The 12,251-nt window shown below is 37.4% G+C and overlaps 1 long non-coding RNA gene across 1 annotated transcript in view; it reads right to left on the reverse strand.

The window, feature by feature from the left end:
- Nucleotides 1–5,490: 5,490 nt before the first annotated feature.
- The window catches only part of LOC136862904 (uncharacterized), a 28,407-nt gene continuing 21,646 nt past the window's right edge, over nt 5,491–12,251 (reverse strand). Inside the window, exons 2-3 of the long non-coding RNA XR_010859093.2 lie at nt 6,308–6,386; nt 5,491–6,042 (exon numbers count right to left, since the gene is read on the reverse strand). This is a non-coding gene — a long non-coding RNA (uncharacterized lncRNA). The remainder of the gene's footprint in view (nt 6,043–6,307; nt 6,387–12,251) is intronic.

Here is a 12,251-nt window from a genome sequence, read left to right on the forward strand (position 1 = left end):
TATGCGAGCCACGCAAACCTGGTAGGGTTAAACATTTGAATATTTAATTAATGTGTAATTGTTAGGCAGGTCTGTTCAGTTGACTTCGTTATGTAAATTTAAATTTAGGTAATCCGTGGTGACCACACAGTGATTCATGAAATGTTCATGTGTAAAATTGTTGTTTGCGTATCCTTCCGATATCAGTGTATGAAAGGTCAGTTGAAACCACGTTTAATGTTATGGGAATTTAAAAAATAGTAATAAGGTAGCGGGGAGCAGTGAACTCCTAAACTAAGGTGTGTTCTCAGGAAACCCCTAATTAATTTATTGAAGCAGTGAAAATTCATAGAAGTCAGTGTAATTATCTTGATGATTTCATTTTTGATATCTGAAAATTAAATTAACAAAATATAGTGAATATACATTACAAAATATAATTTTTGAGACTGCTCGGAGTTCTTTTATATAACAATTAATGTCTTTGGCATTGTAAGTAACTGTAATTACATTACATTACATTGGTCAATGTTGTACACCTGTGGAGTCAATAATTAATTTAAATATTAATTACGCGGTTATGAGAGTTTTTGTTTATACGTAACCGAGCTACTGATGACCGCTTAAGAGCCCAAATACAATTCTTATACTTGGTGTGTTTACTTAACATTTCTGACTTTACATTAATCTCTATCGGAATAAATTAATTAGTAAAAGTTTAGCTTGGTCCTTTATCACTTATTAGTGAATATAGTACCAGTAGTACTTGATCCGTATGTACCTGAAGAAGAAGAAGAAGAAGAAGAAGAAGAAGAAGAAGAAGAAGAAGAAGAAGAAGAAGAAGAAGAAGAATGCCGATCTGATCGCACCCCAAGCAGATTAGTCTCCTAGCGGTAAGTATATTTTATTACAGAGCGCATAGGCAGAAGAAGACGATAGAGGAGCTTACCGCTGATCGGCATTTCCAATGGTACACTATGTCGGTTTGTTTGAAAATAGGTCGTTGATACCCTGCTCTGCGAGTTGCCCACCTCACAGGCACCACCTCCATTTTGAATTTGTTTTATAAAAACATATTTATCAAATATGACCAATTACACTTTTTCTGTTACAAATAAATGTTAAAAGTTCAGTGCGGACTGGATTATCTTAGCTATGCTAATTACTTTTGTTGTTATCAATTACATTCAACTGGTATAATCACCTACGAAGTAATACAATCTAGTTTCACAGATTATTCTAGATAAGAATCTTACAGTAATGTGTTTTAATTTCTGTCAGTTAATAATTTAGGTTCAGTAATGTTTTCTAATTTTCTATTGCACTTTTTCAACTCCTGTGACAAATTCCAAACAAAAACACCAGAACATAACACTTCTTCTCACAAAGTACTTAGATAATGTCCACGCACACTTCGTTGACTCTGGGAGCAACAAACTTCCATCCTGTTCTCTTCAGGTATGCGCTGTAAAGCTCTTTGTCCAGCTGTCCAGCAGTGGTCATTATATAATGGACAGTGTGTCCAATTATCCAGAGTGTAGAATTATGTTTTTTTCTTCGGGTAATGAGGTAATCAGGTCTTATGAACTGGTCCTGTATATTGATTGTAAAGTTCATCTGTTGAAGAAACGCTTTTGCTTTTATATACACCGGTCGACGCTTAGACAAGTGGCCAGTCTATGCAGTTTTGAGTCGCCTTTAGAACAATATGAGCAGGAATTCGAGTCAGTCATGCGTATGCGATATAGCCGTTCCTTTGTTGATACTACAGTATGTCATGGACTACCATATACCATGTAGATCGCATTTCAGCAGGTAAATGAGGAGCACTAACGTTTTTCCAAAGTTGTTTAAAGTCAGTGTTTGAAGGAACGCGTTGAAATAAGCGCATCAGTGGTGGAGGTGTTTGACGACAAAAATCAGCATAAATCCGACGTGTTAATTGTACTTCTCGTACTAACCTGGCTTCCGTCAAATAGCACTATTCTTGCAAATACATGCGGAGATACATCAGGGCTGGCGGGACAATCCGAAGATCAGGTGGATTGCGCAAGTCCGTCACCTTAGACCAGTGTTGCAACCAAGCAGATGAGAAGCTCCTTTGGTTCATTTCTACTTTTCTTCCACGACTCAAGAATAGGGCTTGACATTTAACGGAGACGCTTACCAAACCAAGCCCACCAGCAGTTGATGGAAGTTACAGAGTAGTTATCGGGATTCGGAAGATATTTACTTGCCAAATGTACCATGAAATAGCGCACATTATCTGTCTAGCAAAAGTTGCACACAATGGTAGTACTTATGCAAGTTATCCAGGGGAGACCGTACCTTATGTGTTGAAGTGCTGCGGCATATTGTCTATTTGAAAAATAAATTACTTTAATAATATTATCTACAATCAAATACAGTGCAGTGAAAAAGACGCCAGCCAAAGAATAACAAATCATTCAACTCCCCTCACAACCACGTTAGCCGTGCGCTCCACACCGGATGCTGGCTGTGCAGATCACAGCTCAGCGTGGCTCAGCGAGAATTTCTAAGCCTTTTGCCACAAAGCAGGAACTGCGCCTTTTGCGCATGCGTGCCTTACTTCTTCGATAGACTGTGGAAAGAAAAGCCAAGACATCACTTCACAGCGAATCTTCGTTCGACCACATACAGGCAGCACTAGTCACACCAGCATTTCGACCGAAATGAGAACGTGGTAGGTGACTCAGCGGTAGCATTTAAGAGTGGATCGCTCAAAGCAAAAGGGGAAACAGAATACTGCAGAGAAATCCATCAGCTGCAGGTCTTTTAATACTCCCAACTTGCCTACTCCATAACCACATTTGTAAATCGATGAACTATAAAAATATGTACTTTTTATGTTGTCAAAAGAAGGACATGATATTGTGATGTCCTTTACTTACAAAATGTCTAGTTTATAAATTTCACTAAGTAAACTCGTGTCCTCATCCTGAGGTGGTGCAGCTCTTTTCAGGCACAGCCCGAATGGAGGTGAGCTGCATGTCGACCACATACCAGCCCTCCTGCCATTCTTAAATTTCTGGCAGTACCGGGAATCGCACCCGTGCCCCCGAGGACGGCAGCTAATAACACTAACCGTTACACTACGGAGGCGGACATACATTTTACTATAAAAACATAACATGTACGTTTGCATTACGATGTTGCTCATTTTATTTCAATGATTTTTATAACGTTGCGAAGTTCTGTTTCTGCGCGCTCACACCAAGTGTTTCTGAGTTCGTGAATGTTTTGTGATTGAAGGTGTTATTGTGTGTTTAATTAGTTTTGTATGAGGAATGTATATATATATGTTGGGGTTGTTTGCGTGTTTGTTCAGTATGAAAAACTCAGTGGAGAGCTTCTTGAAAACCGCATATATTTCTAAATATTTTTATTTTTGGACGCGTGATGGGTTGCAGCACACAACTGATTTTCTGCACCAGCCGCCACTGAAGATACCAGCATTGTGAGAGAAGGAATGTGTAAACAGTCAAAATCCTTCGGATTAGAGATAGGTCTCGGCAATAGAGCTCTTTTGCATATATTTTTATCCTGTTAACAAGAGGTCTCCAATCTTGTTGATTCATTTCACTGGTCTTTCGAGTGCAATAAATTCCAAGTATCTTGTGTGTTTCTACCGTTTGTAAGGGCGTAGTTGTGGTAATGATGCCCAGCCTCCTAAGGGAATCACTTTCGATTTATAATAGTTGATAGACAACCCAGATACTGCACTGAGCTGTGCGAGAGCATTTCTCATGTGGAGAACATCGTTATCCGAAGTTAATATTACATTGACGTCATTCGCGTAAGCAGCTGGCGCGAGCTTTGTATTTCCTTGTGTCATTCCTCTTATTTCCTTATGCAGCTTGCAGATGAGAGGATTTAAGGCCAAGGTAAACAGTACCATCGAAGCAGGGAATCCTTGTTTAACTGACCTCTTAATGGGAATGGTTATAGTGTGAAAGCCATTAATTTTCAAAATAGCAGATTCATTTGTGTATAGACACTGAATGTAAGAGATAAATGTGGGACTAATGCCGTGCCATTTTAAACATTTTATCAGATACTGATGATTTACACTGTCAAGTGCACGCTGATAGTCTAAGGACACTAATAAGCTCTGTGAAGGATTGCGTTCAGTTGACGCCACGTAATCACGCACCGAACAGGTAAGATAAAAATTGTTCGATCAGGCACTCCGTTGTGTTGGGTAGGGTGTATGAGGGAGGATAATAATGGTCGTAATCTGTTGACGAGAATTCTGGCTAAAATTGTGTAGTCGTAATTTTGAAGGGTGATTGGGCGGTAATCATAGACAGTAGTAGCTGTGGAGAACTTCTTTATCAGTATAACAATCCATCGACGATGTGATTCACAAAGTTACTTCCTCTGTAGAACAGTGTTCAGGACGCAGGTGAGATCTTCTCCAATTATCGACTAGCAGGCAGAGTAAAATTTCTGAGGTATTCCATCAATCCCAGGTGTTTTTGAGCTCTTTCCTTGACGTATAGCTTTCAAGACCTCTTCTATGATTATGGGTCCTTCGAGGCTTCAGTTATCCTCTTCTCTGGGTGGTGGAGGCTTAGAGTCAGGAAATAAATATCATGTTTGATAGTCTTGGGTTGGCTCGGCATCAAACAGTTGTCTATAAAATGTGTCGAAAGCCTTGCTTATAGTCGGTTGTGTTGTGTACTCTTGTCCTTCTTTCAATATGAAAGATTATTTGCGTCGCTTAAAATCCTTCATTAAGTGATAAGAACTGATCCGTTCATTTTCGATTGGTTCATTGACACGACTGCTTATCTTAAGTCCCTCTATGCGCTGATGCAGTATTTTTGCTTTATAGTGGCTGAATTTACTTCTTCTCTCTGGTGATGGCTGATGGTTTTCTTGTAATTCATAAACAGGTATTGAGTCACGCAATGCACACTAGTGTATTGCTTGCCAACTGCACAGCACAAGCAAACAGCTGATGCCGTGCGTTCCTCAGTCGTGCGCTCGTGTGTGTACTAAGCTCGCTGGAAGAGATTCTGATCATTTCTGCGTACCCCATGCATTTTACTTCTAAATTTGGAATGCTAATATTAATATTTTTCACCGCTAACGTTCTGTTGCGAACTCAGTGCACTGCGTCGCAGGACACAATAGATATTAACCAGTTACCCCTGGCAATTAACTAAAGGTTTTAGGAAACAATTGATGACGAATCCTCTCTTACACTATTGGGTTTAATATCCCCATACATTTTCCGCAATTTATTTTCAGACACAATGTATTTTCCAGGTATGGCGGAACAGATAATATTTAAGACTTTTGTAAAAAAGCATCGGATGTCAACTAGCTGTAACACTTAGATTTATAGTAAGTGTGGATAGCTACCGAAGGTTACAATATCTGTTCAAAATATATCCCCAGATCATTTCTGAAATCGTTCCAGAGGTGTGAAATGCATTGATTGAGGCACTGAAATATTATGTGAAATTAAAAGTCTTTATTTATGTTTATATTAAATACAGAGTCATAGTATGTTTATAGTTGATGACCAAAATATCACTAATAAAATAAAAATAAAAAATAAAAATTCACTTTAAAAATGTGTAAAGCTTTTGAAACAATCTGTCACATTTTCAGTGTATTGTGAATCTTCCACAAGGGCTCCTGCAGTTGGGTGACATTGCTGGGTACCATTTTCTCCTGTGGGCTGACGTTGTTGAATGGGTTACGGCATAGCAAACTGAGGAAAATGTGGGGATGAAGATGATGTTGAGTTGCAACTGGAAGCAGGCGACTGTGGTGACATATGCATCATTTTCGTTCGTTTGCGTAATGGCGTATTGTCAGTTTCCAAAGTAATTTTCCCCGTAGGCTTTCATCGAACTTGCGTAATTTTTGGCCGAATGATCCCCGTAAATTTAGCTTTTCTTTGCTCAAATATTAATATTTTTTCACTTACTGATCTTTTTGATAGAGTTCTTGAGTTTTTTGTAATTCCCCGTCAAATTCGATTTGTGCTGGTTTTAGTGACGGTGATAAGTTCGGTTTTTTCTGTACCTGTAAGATAATCAATAAATTACATAGCCTTTATAAATGTGATTAGTATTGCGATATGAAAATTAAAATTACTTTTTAAACTAGCAATAGGTTTAAAAATGAATATATGATTTTTTAAAACAATAGTGATGTAACTAATTATAAGCAAAATTTCAATTAATGTACGTAAAATCCATACAAGTTCAGGAAGCAGTTAACTATACCAAGCATGCATATTTATGAAACTGTCATGAATGTAAAATTGTAATCAATTTCTACGAATTACCTGACCGAAGTTCTTCATTATTGGTCCCACATGTGGCTCTAAATCAATTACTTTCATCTTCCTCCTCCATCGTCTGAGCCTGAAACAAATCAAAACGTATTTGTGACTTTATTGTTTAATTAATCAAAACATTAAGTAATATCTACAATAATTATATCAATTTTAGTGATATTAAGGTAGAAATGTATCAAACTGAAATTAAAATGTCATATTTCATTTTCCGTGCTGCCATGACAGAAAAGGAATGGCTGCAAATATGAAATGATTTTGATTTTAGATGGCAGTTTTCTCATTACTTAGGAGTTATGGGTGGAAAACATTATTATTCAACGACCATTTTACAGTCACACCGAATACTTCAATTAGAAGGTAGATTTAGCATGGTTTCCTTAGCACTAGTCGACAGTTACTACTACTTTATATACACGGATGTAAGTTGCCAAGGAAGAATCAGCGACGGGGATGTTTTTCTAAATACTTTATAGGGAAAATGTGGCCTCTCCAAAGCCAACATGTGTTTATGGTTACAGAAATATTCCTTTCCATTAGGGTTATCTAGCCACCCTATCCCGGCGTTCAAAAACTGGACAGCTGTCAAAGAATATTTAATTTCCGTCTTTCTCGTGCTCCCGTAATAGCCGAAAATCTATTTGGTATAATGCCTTCTGTTTTTCAAATATTCAAGGAACCAATATTTGCACAACCAGAATAGTTATCAGCAATTATACTGACATGTGTATTTCTTCGTAAAAGCCGAATTTCAGGGGCTCTCCAATCTGACACTTGGACACTATTTACAAACTATCGCACCACAACTGCCAATGCAAAAGTTCCGTGAAACTTATCAGAAATTGGAAACATATGATGGATGAAATTGCAAATTATTTTTATGATGATCTGCAAAGTTGAATGGCAGGAAAAATATTGAAATATATTAATTTTAAATAACAAAAATTCATAATATAATATCAATGAAAAGTAATAACTATATGGTTCTTGCATTATTTATCTTACCTCTATATTTATTGTAGGAGTGCAGCAGTAAACATAAGTGAGATATATCTGCATTACTTCAAAAGAAAACCAGTTGGTCTGAATAGGTCATCGGTACCCATACCGAATATGAAGGATTTGTTCTTCCTGTTGTGAACTGCCCTGAACGACACCATTAGGGAACCCTTCATTTTTTCCGTAGTTCCTTCATACTACCGTCGAAACATAAATTCAGTGTAGCATTTCCCACACGTCAGCTAATTTGTCTCGGTTCCTATGATTTGGAGGAATTTGGTCCTAATTACATGGCTCCCTATAGTACTCCACCAAAAAATTGAAATATCATCGTTGTCAGCTTCATTGTATCCATTTTAAAACTATAATAATGCACAATTAGACTTTTCTTATTTTAATTAAATAATCTACAATCATAAATTAACTGTACAGAAATGATTAATGATTTCATTTTCAAACAACAGTAACTTTCAATATAAATACACGCGTCATTTAATTTATTCATTTTTAAACTTAATGTTAATCTTCTTTCAAGTTAAAAACTGATTGAATTATTTTTTAAATATTTACCAATTTCTACAGAAAAGAGAAACAGAGCTGTTTACTCACACCTTTTCTGTTTCAAACTCAATCACTAATGATCTGCGTTTAGGGCAGTCGTCCGGGTGGAAAATTCCCTAAGGGTTGTTCCTATTTCTGAAACTCACAACCTGATTTTTAACCCCGTTTATCATCATACCATAGCCTACTCTGCAACTTGCAACATTACCGAGGTCATTTGTTCTATTACTCTATACAGAATAACACTATCCGCAAAAGGCTTATCTCTGATTCCGCTTCTTTACTCACATCATTTATATATATATATAAGGAAACATAACGGTACAATAATACTGCCTTGAGGAATTCCCTTCTAAATTATTAAAAGGGTCAGATAACGCTTCGCCTACTCTAATTCTTTGAGTTCTGTTTTCCAGAAATATGTCCAACCATTCAGTTAGTCTTTTGTCCTGTCCACTTGCACACATTTTCGCCAGTAATCTCCCATGATCCACCCTATCAAATGTCATAAAGGTCAGTCGCGATACAGTCCATTTGACCTCCTGAATCCAAGACATCTGCTATACCTTGCTGAAATCCTATAAATTCAGCCTCGGTGGAATAACATTTCCTGAACCCGAACTGCCTTCTACCGAACCAGTTGTTAATTTGGCAAGCATGTCTAATATAATCAGAAAGAATCACTTCCCAATGCTTACATGCAATGCATGTCGAACTGACTGGCCTGTAATGGCCGGTAATATTTAGCTTTATGCCTATCGCCCTTTCACTCATACACTAGGGCTACTATAGCCACTCTCCATTCTTTTGGTATAGCTCCTTCATGCAAACAATAATGTTATACGTATTTTAGATATTGTACTATATCCCAACCACTCGTCTTTATTATATCCCCATAAATCTTATCAATTCCAGCTGCTTTTCTAGTTTTCAAATTTTGTATCTTATTGTACACGTCGTCGTTATAATAGGTATATGTTAATACTTCTTTGGTTTTAGTCACCTCCTCTCTATGGACATTATCCTTGTAACTAACAATCTTTACACTCTGCTGACAGAATAATTGTGCCTTTTGATGGTTCTTGCACACACATAGGCCTTGTTCATTAATGATTCCTGGAATGAATTTCTTGGAACCTGTTTCTCCCTTAATGTACCTATACATACACTTCTAATTTTCACTTAAATTTGTATGACTGCGAATTGTGCTTGGCATCATGTTACCCTTAGCCGACTTCTTTGCTAGATTCATTTTCTTAATAAGTCCCTTCAATTTCTCCTTACTTCCACAGCCATTTCTAACATACTTCTTTCCAAACAGCACCTCCTTTTCAATCTCTGTATTTCTGTGTTATAAAATAGTGGGTCATTACCATTCATTACCACCTTCAAAGGTACAAACCTGTTTTCACATTCTTCAACAATATTGCTTTAAACCCATCCCAGAATATGTTTACATTTTGATTTACCGTTTTCCTCCGATCATGGATACTTTTCGAAAACTCCCTCAAGCCTGTTTTATCAGCCATATGGTCGTGGATACACGCAGGTGATGTGTGTTAGTTTGCCCGCTCAGGGGGGAAATCATTCGTGCTCGTCTACGAATACCGAATATTCGTTTAAGAACGATAATTTAGTATCCACGAATTTGTTATTTGGGTACGAATAGCAAAAATTCGCACATGAACATGCATGTGTGGAGCCAGAGTTAAAGGAATGCCCAACGGAAGATAACTTTGGTGTGATGAACAAATACATATTTGTTATTGTTTGGATCATCATTCCATAGACTGGTTTGATACAGCCTCCCATGCCACCCTATCCTGTGCTAAACTTTTCACTTTTACTCAACTACTACATAACTATATTTAATCTCATCCGTTTGTCATTTTTACCACCTACACTTCCCTCAAAAAATTAACTGGAAAAGACTTGAGTGTTTTAAGATGTGTCCTATCATTCTGTCCCTTCTGGTCAAATTCACCAAATCGTTCTCATCTTACCAATTCGATTCATTCTATCCATCTATCCATATCACCTTCAACATTCTTCTGTAATACCACATATCGAAAGCTTCCCTGCTCTTTCTTTCTGAGCTATTTATCGTATATGTTTCACATCCATACAATGTCACACTCTATAAGGAATTCCTCAGAAACATCCTGCAATTCCTATATCAATGTACGAAGTGTGCAAATTTCTTTTTGTTAAGATAGGCCTTCCTCGCTTTTGCTAGTCTGCATTTTCTGTACTCCATACTTCTGCCATAATTATTTATCATACTACCCAAGCAAAAATATTGATTTACTTCCATTAAGACTTCATTTCCAACTCAGCTTCAACTTGTCTTTCCATTCTTGTGTAAATAATACGTGTTAAAATTTTTCAAGCGTGAGATACTAAACCCACTAAACAGAATTTGCTTGTAAACTGATGCACATCGAGTTGCTTTTGTGTCCACAAATTTCTCAAAGCATGAGATTGGAATTGTGGACAATTCTTCATTTAAGGCTTCGAAAACTGCCTTCTTGTTTGTGTACGTTTTGCGTTCAGCACACCGTTTGAGTTCTTCCTATAGACGTTCAACTGGGTTTAGGCCAGGGCTTTGACTGGGACAATCAATAACCCCGACTCTTTTATTGCTGAGACATGTTTTTGAAAAACTTGGAGGTATATTTAGGATCATTGTCATGCTGATACAACCACCCATGAGGCATGTTTTATTTAGCTTACCTTATCATATGTTGTTCACTGATCCTACTATATACAAACTGATCCATGATGCCTTCAGTTTTTTTACCAGTGGATCAACTCTAGTTCTAGAAAATCAGAGCCAAGCCATTACATGACGGCCATGTTTTACTGTGGGGATTTTGGTACCGTACATCACTGCGTGTTTTAACTAAACGTATGACAAAGGAATTTCCATCCATGCTGAGCATATTCAATTTACGCTCATCTTTCCACAGTACTTTTCCCCATTCCTTGTTCGTCCAGGAACCATTTTCCTTAGCAAAGACACGTCGGGTCTTCCTGTCCTTTGCCGAAATGAAGGTCGTCTTGCTTGGTCGTCGGCCCATTAAATCTTGGTATTTGATACAGCAGTAAATAAGCCAAGTTTTATCTTATAATTGTATTCTAAATTATTCCGTACAGCTACTGCCGTGGTACGAAGATCATCAACACACTGCCTTCGAATGAGTCTCTCAACAGCAGAGTAACAATTGAGGGTGACCAGATCTAAGCTTGTTTAAAAGTGTTCCGCGGTTGTTGTGGACTCTGTTCCAAACATTCACAACTTGTCTAGAAGGGTCAAAGTCTTTTTCAACTTGTGCTTGGCTTTTGTCTTTATTCAAAGCCGCAATCACTGCTTGCCTATGATCTAGTGAATAATAATAATGGGAAAAGGGAATAATACTTGTTTGGGTGAAATAAAAACTGTAAATCAGGCGTAAAGTATCATTGTTATAAGTAAAATCTCATATTTCAAAATACTTACGGTCTTCACGTAAACAGTTCGTCCCATTTTACTGCTATGTTAGAAACATAGACAATACTGTACTCTCTACTCAGACGTAAGCAAGTAATGAAACGTCTCCTGTTTGTTTTGAATCATGAGCATCATTTAAGTTACCTATGGTCGAAAATACGAATGTCAAAATACTTGTGGCCGATACTGTACTTAGGTCTTTTAAGGCTCTGCCGAATTCTGACCTCAGAATTGGGTCTCCCGTTTCATCAGCACCAACAGTTCCTTCTTGTTCCAGAACCTTATCATCTTATTTCTTTCCCTTGGTATAATTTGTTTAATATGTTCCTGCCATCCTTATGCCTTGTATTCTTTCCCTAGATGTGGCTTTTCATCTGAGCTCTTAATATTCATACATTAAATTTTCCTTTCTCCAAAGGCTTCCTTGATTTTCCTATATGCACCATCTACATTTCCTACAACCATACATCATTCTTCTATTTCAGCCATTCTTTTTTATCTGACCTGCACTTTCTACCTAACCCGTTCTTAATTGCATGTATTCTTTTCTGCCCTCCTCATTTTTTTTGCATTCTTGTATTTCCGCCGTGAATTCATTAGGTCTGACATCGCTTGAGTTATCAACTCATTCTTGAGCTTACCTTTATTCCTAAATTTTCTTCAGCAGCTTTACTGATATCATTCTCCACGGCTGTCCACTCTTCATTTAAGGTGTTTTCTTCAGCCTCTTCATTTAGTCCTTGTTCATCACGTTCCTTGAAACAATTTCTCACACTCTTTTCTTTCAACTTATCTATAATACTATCGTCTTGCATTCCTCCTTTTCTTCAATTTCCTCAACTTCAGATGAAATTTCATGACAAACACATTGTGGTCACGTCTGCT

This window comes from Anabrus simplex, chromosome 2 (genome assembly GCF_040414725.1).
Source record: "Anabrus simplex isolate iqAnaSimp1 chromosome 2, ASM4041472v1, whole genome shotgun sequence".
Taxonomy (NCBI): Eukaryota; Metazoa; Arthropoda; class Insecta; order Orthoptera; family Tettigoniidae; genus Anabrus; species Anabrus simplex.